At 36.7% G+C, this 16,785-nt stretch overlaps 1 protein-coding gene across 4 annotated transcripts in view; it reads left to right on the top strand.

The window, feature by feature from the left end:
- Positions 1-16,785, top strand: part of LOC145690817 (unextended protein-like) — a 218,879-nt gene that overhangs the window by 132,653 nt on the left and 69,441 nt on the right. The window lies entirely within an intron of this gene.

Consider the following 16,785-nt stretch of genomic DNA (forward strand, 5'->3'; position numbering starts at 1 on the left):
TTTAAAAAAAAAAAAACGGATGTTTAAATGAAGCACTATCAAAGTTTGTCTATATAGTGAAACCTCTGAATAACGGACACCAATGGGACATACATTTTTGTCCGTTACAGAGAGGTTACAGAAATTTAATTTCTCACAACGGTAATTGTATGCAGTAATACACAGAAAATACATTTTGTATGAGCGTAAGAACGTAAAATTCAATATGGAAATACTCTATTTAGTACGTATTTGAGTTACTGGGAGGGATGAAGGAGAAATTCATTTCTGTTAAATAATATTATTGCTGGGGGATGTATTAATATATTCGTATACTGCAAAAGATAATGCGTGTATGCTGGTTTTTTTAAAGTACATGTCATCACACTGTAAGCATTTTTCATTTATTTCAAATTCTCAGAACCTTCTCAAAAGATGCGTTAGGAATCAACTAATGGGCTAAATTTTGTTTAGCGAAAAATGCATGCTCTTTCTTCTACAAGGTTAAATAAAACTCTTTAGCAAGTGTCCACTGAGAATCCTCAGTACAGTTGCAAAAGAAACATGTATGTATGTGTGTTCATGTATCACAGAACCGAAAATAATTTCTGTCCGTTATGAAGAGGTTATTGAAATGTTTCGGGGGGAAAGACTGTCCGCGTCCGTATCTGAGTGTGTCCGTAAAAGGGAAGGTTTTGTTCCGTAAGAGAACATGTTTTTGCCGGGACAAAAATATCTGTCCGTATTATAAAGGTGTCCGTTGGGAGGTTTCACTGTATTAGTAATCTGAACGTAAATTCAAAATTATTGAAGGCAACATTTACTCTATTCCTCGATCATGAAAAAGTACATTCATAGATTATTACTAGCGACATAGTAGAATCATAAGAGCTTTCTAATATTCTCGTATAAGTTTCAATAGGCAACTTGATAATTTACTTTGGGAGTGAATTTCAAAAACTCGTTATTTGATAGACAATATAGAACTTATCACATATTTGAATATAAAAAGTTCCTGTGATTGAGCTTTTATAAACTCTCCTTATTCTTCTATAAAATTATTATTTGGGGGGGGGGGATTATACATAACTTATCAATAACTGTACGAATGTGTTGGGTTTCCAAGCCATTTGATAGGCTGGAAGTAGAAATTGAATCACAGCGGTAAGATTGGCCTTCATTGAATATAAAATCAATGTTTGTGTGTAAATGAGGGTGTCAAGTCTTGAGTAATACCTATCATAATTTATTTACTTTACGAAAAATGTGTGCGAGATACTAGGAATTCTAACTTGTTGTGCACTCTACATTGGTCAAGTAAAAGTTATTGACACTACTTTGTCATACACACTCTGGAAACATCGTATTGATCTAATGATTATATATTAGTATTAGGCTTAGAAAGAAACAGGTTTAAAATATTTCAAATTTAGAGGAAAGATAACTGTACGTTACATCTTGGTAGTTTAACTACTGCATTCTGAAAGGAAAATCCTGAAAAAAACTAATAGGGCTTATTCGTAGCTAAGCTGTTAGCGTACGCGCCTTTGGCGTAGGAGACCCGGTTTCGATTCCCGTCGGTAGTTCATGTGGTTCAGATTCCACGTTAATCAGTAGGTCCCGTCTCATATAGCCTCGCCGCTGAAAAGGACGTTAAAATTCAAAATCAACTAAAAAATCTAATAAAATTGGTCATTCGATAGGACAGAAAAAGTGCAAATCGGTGGACGCACTCTAGTTTCAACAAATTTATTTATAGAGCTATTAGGTTAACATTCAGCGCCAAAAATGTTTTACTAAAAAGAATAATAATGTTAGCAATAATTGTTCTAAATATAAGATCTATGAACAAACTAAAACTTTGTTATAACTATGTATAACAATTATTGAGACCTGTTAAATTTGAGAGAGAACTTTTAAAAGGCTATCTGCAAACTTCTTACTTCAATAATTTTGACACAATATAACATTAAAGAAAGTAGCAATCCTGTGAGTAATGATGTTAAAGTAACATCATATCCAAAATAGACGTTTATAACTTTTAATTTTGTAAACTGAAATCTCTGTAGCTCAGGATAAACTGCTTCCCGAACAGAGAACGAAATGTAAGCATGACAAAATTTTATTTTTTAAAAATTATATCAATTTGTTGGTTTATGGTACTTTTTTTCTACAGTATCAAGATGTGGAACTTCCAGGAACTTGATAAGATGGTTGGACAACCAAAACTACATTTGCGATATGGTAGTTGCACAGCGTATACTTGCTGGAAACAACTGCAATACCAGTTAGAAAAACAATCAAAATAACCAGCCCCGGACTCAACATAGGACAAACAAGTACTTGATGTTGTAAACGCACTTTCTTAATTGTAGAATCCACTGCAGGGAAATAATAATACTGAACAATCTAGTCACAAAAATTTAAAATACCGAAAATTTCTGTTATATATATTTAAAAAAGCCTGCATATCTCAGTCATAAGTTTTGCAATATTTCTACAAGCCAACCAGTTGACGCATGCATACGCCGTGATCACATCAGTTGACTCCAGCTTAGACCCAGAAGAGAGTGGATGTATGCCAACAACTGCTGTAAACTCCATGTGATGTGCGTTTCCTAAAATGGATTGTCACATGTGACGAAAAGTTGGTGTTTTCCAAAATGGGGATATACAAAAATAGGTTGAGGGCCAACTTTCAAACAGGACCATTTCGAACGTGAAATCCTGCACTGTGTACGTGGTGGAACTACAAGGGGGTAACTTACCTTCTAGTTCGTTTCTAACTGTCTTACCATCAATGCTGACTTTTATTCCGAATAGTTGGGGCGAATATGTGCTGCACTAGGCCAAAATGTCCTGCATAGGAAACCAAAAACGCTCCCTGCTGCAACAGGGTAGCGAAAAACCACACACGGCTCGAAAACGCAATAAAAAGTTCAGGAACTTGATGGTATCGAATTGATGTTACACTTGGCATACAGTCCTGACTTTGTCCCTTCGGATTACTGTCTGTTTCAGTTCATGGCACTCTTCTGAAATTACCAACCAACAGGAAATGGAAACAGCCGTGATTGACTTTGCGTCTCAGGACAAGACGTGATTAGGGTGTGAAATCGTGAAACTGGCAAGAAAGTAGCTTCAGGCAGTCGTTCGAAAAGTTTTACACAATGAGCCGTAATTCTATTAACAGTAGCTCTACGACTATGAAATGTTTCGTAACTGTACTAGTGTTCTTTATGTACATACACATATTACTCAATGTATCATGTATCCGCTGTAGCACATTTAGCCCATCGTTCTTTCCATGCCGTAAATGCGCTTTGATAAAACCCTGGACGCGGATTATTACACCATTGTTTCACACATATAATGAGTTCGTGGTCACTAGCAAACTGCCTACCATGAAGGTGGGCCTTCAGATGGCCAAAGGGAAAGAAATCTGACAGGCTACATCCAGACTGTAGAGAACCATTTCCCATCCTGTACTTCTGATTTTCTATGTGTGATTGGCGGAGTGGGTTTATTCTTTGTTCCCTTGTAAACAGATGTGGCACCCAACAGCCAGTAAAATTTCTATAACCTAAAGACTGTATTAATGTTAGAACATTACGCACAGATAACCCAGTCGCTTCAACAAGCTGTCGTGTGGTTACACATCTATCATTCCTGATGAGTTAATCAATGTGTCCTTGTTAACGTCGTTCACTGCAGTTGATGGTCTGTCGGACTGTGGTTAATCCAGCAGGCTGAAATCACTACTCTGAAATGTATGAGTCCATCGCTGGATACTGCTGCGATCCAATATCTCATCTCCATACATGTGAAGCAGTTAGGATCGAAAATATGAGGCTAAGTGACCTTCGGTCTTGTACAGCCTTCAATGACCGACCGTTGGCAGGTGGAACTCCTTCTCCGTTGTAAAGATATATCTGTAAATATAAGAAGATTTTTTTGTTATGTAACTTTAGCGTAAGAACATGAGTGCATGCACACAAAATTTCATGGTCCTAGTGCTACTGTTAAAAAAGTTAGCCCATTGAGCAAAACTTTTTGAACGCCTTTTGTAGGTTTTACATTGTATAGCTATAGGCTTGGAAATTTTTAAGTCGTAATCTGGAAAATCGGAAGTCATGGAATTGATGCACGCCAAATAAGTGGGAGCCTGATATATACAGTACAGTACCTGTCAAAAGTTTTCGACCATTCCGGATTTATGGAACATTTATTGTGGTTGACCTATTATTTTGGCACGAAAGCTTTGGTACTCCTGTGTAAAGAATAAATTTTGACCACTGTTGGATCGGGAACTGAATTATATTGCAAATGCTATGTCTAATTATCATTCTTAAAATGGACATCAAAAAGAGAATTTGTAATAGATTTTCCACAGCATAAACAAAAGTGTAGAAGGTGGGGAATCATATTACTTCTGTTTCAAAGATAGACGTCGATGGCCAATGCAGGACAGATGTTTGAAAGAAAAACAAGTTGTATAACTTGTTGATATGTGATGCCGCCAAAAGATCCTAAAAGTACCCTATTTTAAAAATTGTTTACGACGTCTTCTCAATTCTTGTTTATTGTAAGTACGTATATAAATAGTGCCCGTCGTTGCTGTTCCATATGATGTCCCATATACATATTGGGAGAGAGTATTGGCACCATCATATTTGTTTTTCAGTAGGAATACGCTGTGTTCTTCAAAATGTGAAAGTGCATTTATTCCCAATAAATATTTTAACATTAAATCTGACCAAAAGTCTTCCTTAGTCACTTTTTTTTCCCACAGTTTTTTCAATACACGTAGTATGATTAATCTTACATGATTCGGTTGTGGATGTGATGTTCAATTCGTAACAAATCTGATATATGGTATTCATAAATGTAAACCGCATTGCAGCATCGAAATACTTTTAAGTGAAATATAAATATTTAATGCCTCTTTGTGTGGTCTCACATGGACTTTTAAATCTTTAACTAGTGGATGTATTCCTTAATGTGTTATTTTGCGTGATAAACAAGGGAGAAAAAAGAAACAATGCAGGTCAATGTAAATGGATGCATGAAGTGGTCATATACCCGACCTACATTTGTGTCACTTGATCGATTAAAATAAACACACTGTTATCCTTGAGTATCGCTTTGTTGCTGCCACTGAGGCGTTAGAACCAGACAGTTGTCATCGTTCTTGCTCATATCTTAAAAAGAGTTCCATTTTATTTTGTCCATTGAAAAGCTCTCCTACGTCTATTTAAATGTAAAACACTGACTATTTATGTTAAAGGCCAGACAGATTGTAGAACTCGTTTGTCTTACAAGTTTTTATTAGGCTTGTTGAAAAAGCGTCTGGATGGGAATACATTGTACCCGGATATAAAGAAAAAATAAAAATTAAAAATTGTATTTGAAAATGGAAGATACGATAGCAAATGCTGTTTTCTGTAGTTTGGTGGTATTGTTCAAATTCGTTCTTTTTAAGTTCTTCAGTCTTAGGTGAAAGCCCAGAATACTAACTTAAAGTGACGTCGTAAAATAATTATGCATTGAAAGGTTAAATGCTCGACGAGATTATTCTGATCCTTTGAAAGAAGAGAATAATTTCGTCTAATCATTTTAAATTCAGTCTGTATCCCCGCTATTCGATCACATATACAACAGCGAAGGTAACACCAATCGGCAATGGTGTGTGTGTTGCAATAAGAGATCGTTTTACACAATGCTTGTAAAAGATGTGGAGAAAATCCCATTTTGTGGAATTTTTACGTTAATTATTCGGAATGGGATAAAAGTGAATTTTCGTCAAAATTGGAAACATGTATACAATAATAATAATAGTAATACAACGTGGGAAATTAAGATGCAAAATGGGACTGCGGTCGAACCAGAGACCCTTCACTAGTGTTGCCAATGAAAAATAAGGATTTCTCGTCCTGTGTCGTAAATTTTGTGGAAGTCATCTCGTTCTCAAAGGACTCTTGTCTTGTCTCGATTCTCGAAAATTTCTTGTCTCGTTTTGTAAATTTGTGTAGTTGGCTTTTGCAAGTTCGGTAGAATATTTGCACATAATAATAGGAAATCAAACTATTGTAAGGATAACTTATAAATAATTTGCATTAATTAAAAAGTGCGCTACCACCGAAATCCCTTAATCACTGTTCATACCCAATGGACATAAAAGTCGTTCATAGCACAGAAGTACTAGTAGCTGATTTTAGTAAGGCAAATTTTCAGAGTAGATATGAAATGCAAATACTGGGTGAATTTCTGTCCTCTTACAGGTATAAATAGTGTTGCCTGCGAAAATCGTGTAATTTCTTCTCATGTACTCTGCCGCTGATTCACACTACCCCCTCAAGGCTTATTAGCTATGAATGTTTTCATACGAATTTCATTGCTTTTTAATGTCTTTTCTTTTTCTTATTGCATTATGCCCATTAGTGGTGTGAAATGTGAAATATTATTGTCATAAGAGCATTCCCTCTGATAACCGATTTACATATAGGCCTAATTAAAGGTGTAGTTTCAGGAGGCTAATGTTATTTTATTATTGATAGAAAATTGTAAATAATTTGATTCAAGTGCAACATCACCCATACAGTAAGAAAAGATCAAAATTATTTGTTTAACTCTGTAAGAATTAAATGTCTAAGTAGAGTTCTTAATGTACTTCCTGTTTTAGTTAATAGTCACAGTAATGGATTACACATGTACATTTTTATTTAGTATTATGAATCGCAAAATGTTCAAAACATGTAACAGCCCTATCCATACAAAATTTTATTATATTACTTCCGTTGTGTATGAACAGCCCACGTCGTTATTATAGCAATCAAATTAAAGAAGATCCTTGATTTTTTCCATGTCTCTTGTTTTTTCTTCTTTCCATATAATTAAATAATCAGATTAACCTACTGCAAAATTCCATTTAAAAGAATGTTACTTTGTATTATTTATTATTGGTTATAGAAGGAAATACTACGTGCCTCTGAAGAGAAAGTTTTTGAAGGTTTTAAACCAAGCTACCGTAACGTATGGAGTATAAACTAGGCTCTTTCACTATACAAAAATAATATTCACAATGTTCTGAATAAATAAGGTAAAATTACCAGTGTTGTATTATGCAGGAAGTTAATAAAAGGATGGGAATGTGAGTCTGGAAGGAACTGTCACAAGGTCCAAAGTGACATTTCAGAATTCCCATGTGTTTGCTGCGGAAATCATGAAATATGAGTTGATAATCATATTCATATTCATATACAGAGGTTGTTCAGCCTACGTGTGGCCGATTTCGTTCCTTCCCCCTCCCGGGCAGAATGGACTCACCCGACCTGGCTCCTGGCGTCCTGCAGGGTTGTGCAGTGGTTTCCTGGGAACGGGGTTGTTTTTCCGCGCGGATGATGATAACGCACAAAACAGGACCATTGTGAGTGTTTTGTTAAATTTGTTTCCAAATGTGTGGGTTTCCGTTCTGTGACCAAAATGCCGCCCAAACTAAGCCTGTTTTGGGAAGGCTATGTTGCGGCTCTTTATGACGCTCACTTTAGTGTTTCTGTCATTAGAAAACAGTGCAAGAAGAATGGTTGCAAGATCAGTTTAAGTGGAATAAAAAAATGTTATTAAAAAGTACAAGGGCAACGAAGCTCCACCATTTGGATCACCAACGAAGTTGCCTAGGAAGCGGGAATGCACCAAGGCCACCTCCACCATGCAGAGGAAACCGCAAAATGGCAATGCAAGAAAATCCGCCAACAGAAAGGTGTATGGCTAATCGTCTTGACGTGTCTGTGGGGACTATGAGCCGGACGTTACACCATCAACTCAAGCTGGAAAAAGTCGTGAAAACTCGCGGCCATCTTCTCACGGATGACCATCAAAAGGAACGAAAGTGTAACGCCCGAACGGCATCTGGCAAAACAAAGGTGGATGTACGTCGTAACGCTCGATGAAGCATGGATTTACCTTTCCGACTGCGGCAAGCCGAGAGCCATCATGTACCGAGAGAAAGGTGCCAAGAACTTCAGAAGGTGGGTCCGTGTCTGTAAAGAGTCCTTCCCAAAAGGGTTCATGGTCGTTACTGGCTACTGTTACCGAGGTAAGCTGAAGATTCGTAGGGTGGCGAAGAACTGCAAAATAAATTCGCAGTATTTTCAGGAGCAGATCATGCGGCCGATTTACGAGCATGAGATTCCAACAATGTACGGAAATGACGCCAATCTGGTGCGCATTCACATGGACAAGGCCTCATCACATACCTCACGATCGTCCCTCGCATTCTACAGTGAGATGGAGGAGGCAAGTAGTATACAGGTGATACCTTTCAATGAGGTACCTGTTAAATCTCCAGATGCAAGTGGTATGAACTATTGTGGATTTGGATTGCTGAAGCGGGCTTTGGGAAAACGGCGTGTGACAATTGCGGAAGGACTTTGGAAAGCTGTGCAAAGGGAATGGGACAAGATTCCCCTCCCAGTTCTTCAGAGAAGCCTATTGCAGTGGAAATTACGCTGTCGTGCTATTGTTAGGAACCAAGGGAACACATCGAGCACTTACGGACCTGGCGCCATGGATTCTTCTAAATTTTTAGATAAGTCGAAATTGGCCAAATGTAGACTGAACAACCTCTGTATAATGAAACGAAAGTAAATGATCATGAAATTATTGGTAGAAGATGCGGAAGGAAACGGGAGAACACGTGTATATAGGGTGCAAACAACACTCACAAACCTTAATATATGATACCTAGATAGAAAATGTTGAGAATTTGTCAGAGCGATATTTACAGGGTTATAAGTCGAGAATAAAATGTCGGATCAAGGATGGTAAAATGATTTAGCGGTTATTTGCGGCCGTAGTTGCCAATAATGTGCCACTGGGTGTAGATCAGAGGAGATTACCCATAAAGGAAAGAATGGAATTCGTGAGATCTGCAAACGAAAGATGATAAATCGGAAATGTGGACAGATAAATACATCACATCCGTAGAGCAATAATGAAATATGTGGGCAGAATTTCTGAATCTTTTTACTCAACTCGATTCGACATTTTGTTCTTGACTTGTGACCCTATTGGTATCGTTCCGCCAATTTTTTAGAAGGCTGTAGCTTCGACGTGACGCTTCTCTGCATAAAACGAGAGATACTCAAATCCAGAAACTTCTGTCGAGAGTAATTGCTCCTTTAACTATTAGATATGTTACTTCTAACTGAAGTTTCGTATCTTTTCGGATAAACATAAGTTGGTTTGGCATATGGAAGAATAAGTTCCGATTTCCCTTGAGCTTTGAGGAGTGACACACTATGCCTGATAAGAACAATACTTTTAAACTATTATTATTATCAGACCCGCAACTACAGTTTATTTTACCAGGAGCAAACACGAAATTCGTCCCCCTCCTCCAGTGATTTTGTAAGAAGCGTTTCTCTTCCTGACGTGCTAATTATTACACATAGAACAAACGCCTGCTTAGATCTGGTCTACTTGACAAATTTCTAAGGGTGTTTTGCAAAAGTTAAAGCTTGTTGGGCGGGGTATAAAACAAATCTGTGGCAGGAAAGGGGCGAGGAAGCCGGCAAGGATGTCTTTGTAGAATGACTTTCTACCAAGGTTCATAATGTCTGTGGTAAGGGAAAATGTATTTTATATTTTTAATGTATGACATTACATTTTACATTAAATTCTTTATTTACTATCGGCATGAAATAGTGGCATTTTAGATGAATAATTATAAAACCTTTCTCAACGAAAATCTTAACCGTGTTCAACACAGCAACCTTATAGTTGTTTCATAGTCTAGCTCCAAAGATTACCATCACATCCTAAAGGAATAAGGAATCACCGGGAAAGTATACTCTTTCAATATATATATATATATATATATATATATATATATATATATATATATATATATATATATAATCAGAATCTGCGCACCAGTCGAATTTCTCGATCTCCGCGCACCTCGAAACACATCCATGAAATATGTTTTTGAAGTCAGTCAAATACTGGCAGTCTTACCCTTTCAGGCACCCCTCCAATCGTACGCGCCCGGTTCAAGTGCCCCGCTTGCTCACCTCGTAGTTTCAGTCTATTATTATTATTATTATTATTATTATTATTATTATTATTATTATTATTATTATTATTAGTTTTAATTATTGGCTGTTTACTTTTATTGCGATTATCATCTATATAGCTGTTGCAGTTAAAGTGATTAATTGAAAAGAATCAGCAGAAAAGTAACCCTTAGATTAAGTTCATAGATCAGGGTTCCTACTGGTCAGGGAAATCAGACAAAATGGTGCAGGTCAAGGAAGCTCATGGGTGAAAAAAAGCTGGAAATCACGGAAAATCGGGGATTTTATAAAATATATTTTTTCTAACATTAATTGTACACCAACTTCAGTTTGGTCAACCATTATAATACCTATTTGTTAAGCATGGGTGGAGTTAGGAATTGTCTCCTGGGGGGCACGGTAAATACAAATGAGAATTGAAGGATCATATAGGTGGTATTTTTATTTATTCTTTTGTCAAAAAGTTGGGGGCCAATGCCCATATATATACCTCGTATATATGAAAACATTATATATATTCCTTATTTATATGTCAACATCATCCGACACCTGTCATGAAAGTCAGGGGAAAAGATTTATCAGATGAGTAGGAACCCTGTAGATACACGTGGTTTGAACATTTCCAACATTTCAGTACAATTTTCATCAGTTTCTGAAAACCACCTTCTCACACGATAGGGTATATATGACCAGAGTTTTGTATTCTGTTACATATTAAAATCAAGATCTTTCGATTTTATTTTATGATATACAAAATAGTCGCGTTGTGCCCAAACATACTCAGCACTGAAATCAGCAAGTATGAAGAGGAAATGAATGTTCATTTATTAAACAAGACTATATCAGAACAGGAAACTTTTTTTCTCTCAGGCGTTGGATTTTCTCTCTCCACCATTCTGCCTTCCTTTTATTTTAGGAAATCATGCTACGCGTAAACTCCAAGGTCTCTGTTGAGTTTATGAAATGAAGGATTGTAATTTCGCCGTATGTCTGTGAGAAATAACGACCTTATGAAGCACAAATACAGGGTGTTTCAAAACAACACCGACAACTTTTGGGAGGTGATTCCTGACACCAAGATAAGACAAAAAGTGTAGACCAACCTGGGTACACAAATGCTTCCTTTCGGAGTTATAGGCTGCCGAGAACGTGAAAAAATGAACTTTAAAGTTCCATAGCTCCAAAACTGTGGGACTTACCGTAGTCGGGTCAAGACTTGACTAAGGAACTAATATGTGGTCTATCCAAAAACACATGCTTCAGAATTCTGCATTACTTTCGCAACAGTTTTTTAGAGGTAGTTTGTACTTCAGATGATATGCCCGTAACCAAACTGCCTGTACAAAAATTGTTGCGTGGGTACCTTAGAATTCTGGAACATGTATTTTTGGATAGCGCACATATTAGTTTCTAAGTGAAGTCTTGACCCGACCACGGTAGGTCCCATAGTTTTGGAGCTATGGACTTTTAAAGCTTATTTTCTTTCATGTTTTCGGCAGTCTATAACTCCGAAAGAAAGCATCTGTGCACCCGGGTTGGTCTATACTTTTCGTCTTATTTTGGTGTGAGGAATCTCCTCCCAAACGTTGTCGATGTTGTTTTGAAACACCCTATAATATTAAAGTAGGACACCTGACCATAAATTAAACATCATACACAAAACCCAAATGTAACACTAATGATCGCACAACCGAGAAAAAAAAAACTACGCCTGTGGTCCACAATGGTGGAACCAAACCCATTTCCAAAATACTTAAGACAGAGGTGGCGAGATTTTTTAAGGGATGATAACTTGAATTCCCTTACCTATGTATATATATAAAAGTAGTAGTCCTGAATAGTGACTGACTGATCAACGCCCAGGGCAAACCGCTTAAGCTAGAAACTTTGAAATTTAGACAGGGAATAGGATTTTTGACGTAAGATACCGCTTAGGAAGGATTTTTGGAAATTCAACAAGGAAGGGAGGATGTCCATATCTCCGAGTTCCTAATGGTTAAAAACATGAAAATTAGTATTTGGACTTCCTATTTAAAATAATTAGATACATGTTTAAACACCTCTTTTGATATTTGGTCTAGAAGGGGAAAAGGCGGTGGGAAGAAGGGGGCAGATAATTACAATTAATGTAATAAGATGTCTATATATCGGAATTTCTTAAGGTTAGAGACGTGAAATTTAGTATTTAGTCTCATCATTTAAAATAATAAGACACGTTTCAGCGTTTTTTGATATTTAACCCAAAAGGAAAGAAAATGGTGTACTCAGGAAAAAAGGGATGGGTTTGCAGTTATTATAATAAGATTACCATGTCTCCGAATTCCTTAAGGTTAGAGATATGAAATTTGGTGTTTACTAAAATAATTAAAATCATTTAAACACGTGTGTTTAAGCGTTTTAGATGTTTGACGTAGAATGGAAGAAAAACGAGTGAGGATACTTCCAGCGGCTCCGACTTCTGTAGAACTTTTAGAGAGGGAAACTTCCAGGTATGTGTTTTTTGTTAGGTATTGAAACAATGATTCAAGCAAATTATATCCAGATATTGGGAGCCGAGCCCCTCTTCCCTCGAAGATCCCCACTCGAGACGTTCGAATTTTGTACGGGACTCGACCTCAAACGAATTTTATATGGTAGGCACAGAAGAAAGAACGCGAAAGATTTCCTACAGTAACACATGGGGCATTTGCTTGCTACTTGTTTCAGCTAATACAGCGTACCCCTTACAAAATACGTGCGCTCTACATTGAGAGCCACAAGAACTTAGGCATTCTCCCGCTACTTGTTTCAAATGTTAAACACATTACATTTAAACAGACATATTTTTGAAAGTAGTATCAAAATCAGATTTGGGAACCCAACTATACAAAGGCCAATGTAAAATTTTCAAAGCATATTTATTCCGATTTTTTTTTTTTTTAATCCTGAACATAATATAAAATACCTAATACACCATTAAACATAAGTTGCCCCATTTTTAGTTTGTGGAGAAATCCCCAAATCATAGATATATAAATAATTCAAGACTGACAACCATTACCAGTGAAATTTAGTGTACTGAAGAAAACCCAACTATTAAACGATGTGGTGTTACTTTTTCTTGCTTTTACTTTTTCTTTTTCTTTCTTTTTTTTTTTTCATTCCCAAAATATGCTGGCCATGGGACAGGATAAAAACTTCCTCTGTTTTTGTGTGCCTAAAGCAGGAAATCTTGGCACTATTTGTAGCACAGAGACTGCGTCAGCATCTGTAATGCAAAAAAGTAACGTTGGATGATTAAGCCAAGATTCTTTGTCACACCGTTACTAGGTGCATGAATTTATAATAGCTTTGAACATTTATCAACACATTGAAAAAGGCACGATCTTCAATGATTGTTTCGAAACAGATTATCAATGTCTCGTACAGATGGAAGGTTGTATGAAATTAATCATGGAAACAGGACAACATGCAGTTTAAGATAATTCCAAGATTCATCACAAATTGGTAATTCATTCTTATGAATTACTTACAGCAATGCTGTTTAATTTATTACTGTCACGCAGTGAATGGAACTTACAAGATTTTGTTAGTACGTCCGTTCGTTACTCCGCACAACAGTTCTTGAATTGTGTTTGCAATAGACAACTAGAGCGATTATCTCGACCGAGTTTGTTAATGTAGTCAATCTGTTAACGTATTAACAGATAACACAGGCTTTAACAGTGGCTATCTATATGACATATTCCATACATGGAAGCTATTTTTTTAATTTTATTTATTTATTTATTATTATTATTATTATTATTATTATTATTATTATTATTATTATTATTATTATTATTATTATTATTATTTACAACAGATAGCTAAAGCAATTACTTCGACCGATTTCGTTAATGGAGTCAGTTCGTTAACATCGTATCGGGTAACTGTGGCTAGGGAGCGCCGGGACGACAGATCAACAAAATTCAAGGAATTCAGATTATGTTGGTAAATGATTTTTTTAAAATTAATGTTAATTCAGATATTTTAATAATGATCAGGCCACGGGTAAGAATTTTTTTTTATTTATTTATTTCATAAGAGCAACACAACAGGCTTAATGCCCAGTTATAGTGTAGTATACATAATTATCTAACATACACTATTGGGCCGGATTTAGGGGGCTGGAAAGGTGCACGTTCACCCCGCTTCGTTGTAAATATACACTACCTAAAACGAGTAGCTTGCAGTAAAAACAACAACTTTTTCCGAAAATTTCTGCTGTTATGTTTCCGTTTGGGCTTCAAAGAAAGCAAAGTTTGACAAAACCAATAGTTTAAGTCAATGTTCTGAAAGTTGAAGGAAAAGGATTCAGCGAGAGCAGAGTCTTAGCATTTCCAGGTCAATTCCTCATTCACACCACAGATGCCTAAAGGTATTTTTAAAAAAATCAAATGTACTGGTAGTTATTGGTCCACCCCCCGTCAGAAAATCCTGGATCCGGCCCTGTATACATACATTATTATACAGACACAAATATACGTCGTTTAATTGTACAGAAGTTACTGCCTGACAATTGTTTCGAACTGCTTTCGGACATATCAAATACATCTACTACATGAAATCTAATCATTTCGTTATATGAAGCACACATTCTCCACAGAGGAGAGTTATGTACAGGGGTGTAGCCTGCAGGTTTATCTAGGAGGGGCCCGACGTTTGTGAGGGGGCAGCTAGAATATACAATGCCAAAAAAAAAGTGTTACAACTAGTGCTTTTGAGGCCTGAAAAAAACCGGAATTTTTTGTTTCCGCCCGGAAAATTAAAAATACTGTTTTTTTTTTTTTTTTTTACCTTTTTCCTTCTTTTTCTCCATAAATATTATGTATCAGGTAGTTTTTATTATGTTTAACCAAGAACAACTGTCCCGGACCAAACGTTATGTCTTTATGCATAATATTTCAAATTAAGCTCTTCTACACAGAACCAATCTACATAAGACTTATTTTCTTTGCAATTTCACTTAATTTCTTTAAGATTTCCTGACAAAACATTTATTTATTATTCGTGACTAAAAAACACGAATTATTTTAACAGCTATGTCTCACTTCATGTTTTACACCAAGTAGCAAAAAAGAAAAAAAAAAAGCGAATGAATTCCAAACTGAAAAACTGAATAAAAACATTGTTTTTCACCAAATTTACCATGTGATAATTTTAAAAAAAATAGTTACAGCATATAAAAAATATACTTACAAATCACTTTAATACCATTGTTTTATAGCAGTATTTATAATACCTTGTTAAAACTTTTGTCTTCAAACTGTCAAATATAAAAAAAAAAACAGTAAATTAGTTAACCTACTGTCACAAGAAAAAAGGATTTTTCAGAGTCCATTTGTTTATTATGCAATTTATACTGACGCAAATCTAAAAAAGAATTAGACACACAAAATATTATAAATGGTGTGGAATAGTTCCATTATCTAAAACCTTTCCATCCAATTTGGATGTGATCCGCATGGGAGCATTAGATCAATCGCTTGTAGCAGATGTAGTAGCAAGCTGTACATTTGGTCATTCCTTACACGGAAGAGATACCATACTATTTTTTGATCGGTAAGGATTGGTGAATAATTTATCGTGAATTAATGATTATACAGAGGTTGTTCAGTCTACATTTGACCAATTTTGACTTACCTAGAAATTTAGAAGAATCCATGGCTCCAGGTCCGTCAGTGCTCGATGTGTTTCCCTTGGTTCCTAACAGTAGCCCGACAGCGTAATTTCCACTGTAATAGGCTTCTCTGAAGAACTGGGACGGGAATCTTGTGCCATTCCCTTTGCACAGCTTTCCAAAGTCCTTCCACAGTTGTCACACGCTGTTTTTCCAAAGCCCGTTTCAGCAATCCAAATCCACAATAGTTCATACCACTTGCATCTGGAGATTTAACAGGTACCTCATTGAAAGGTATCACCTGTATACCACTTGCCTTCTCCATCTCCCTGTAGAATGCGAGGGACGATCGTGAGGTATGTGATGAGGCCTTGTCCATGTGAATGCGCACCAGATTGGCGTCATTTCCGTACATTGTTGGAATATCATGCTCGTAAATCGGCCGCATGATCTGCTCCTGAAAATATTGCGAATTTATTTTGCAGTTCTTCGCCACCCTACGAATCTTCAGCTTACCTCGGTAACAGTAGCCAGTAACGATCATGAACCCTTTTGGGAAGGATTCTTTACAGACACGGACCCACCTTCTGAAGTTCTTGGCACCTTTCTCTCGGTATATGATGGCTCTCGGTTTCCCGCAGTCGGAAAGGTAAATCCATGCTTCATCGAGCGTTACGACGTACATCCACCTTTGTTTTGCCAGATGCCGTTCGTACAGCTTCCGGGCGTTACACTTTCGTTCCTTTTGATGGTCATCCGTGAGAAGATGGCCGCGAGCTTTCATGACTTCTTCCAGCTTGAGTTGATGGTGTAACGTCCGGCTCACAGTCCCCAAAGACACGTCAAGACGATTAGCCATACACCTTTGTGTTGGCGGATTTTCTTGCTTGCCATTTTGCGAAGTTTCCTCTGCGTGGTGGGGGTGGCCTTGGTGCATTCCCACTTCCTAGGCAACTTCGTTCGTGATCCAAATGGTGGAGCTTTTTAATAACATTTTTTATTCCACTTAAACTGATGTTGCAACCATTCTTCTTGCATTGTTTTCTAATGACAAACACTAAAGTGGGCGTCATAAAGAGCTTTCCGAAC

Source organism: Thermobia domestica, chromosome 1, assembly GCF_964235325.1.
Source record: "Thermobia domestica chromosome 1, izTheDome1.hap1.1, whole genome shotgun sequence".
Lineage (NCBI taxonomy): Eukaryota > Metazoa > Arthropoda > Insecta > Zygentoma > Lepismatidae > Thermobia > Thermobia domestica.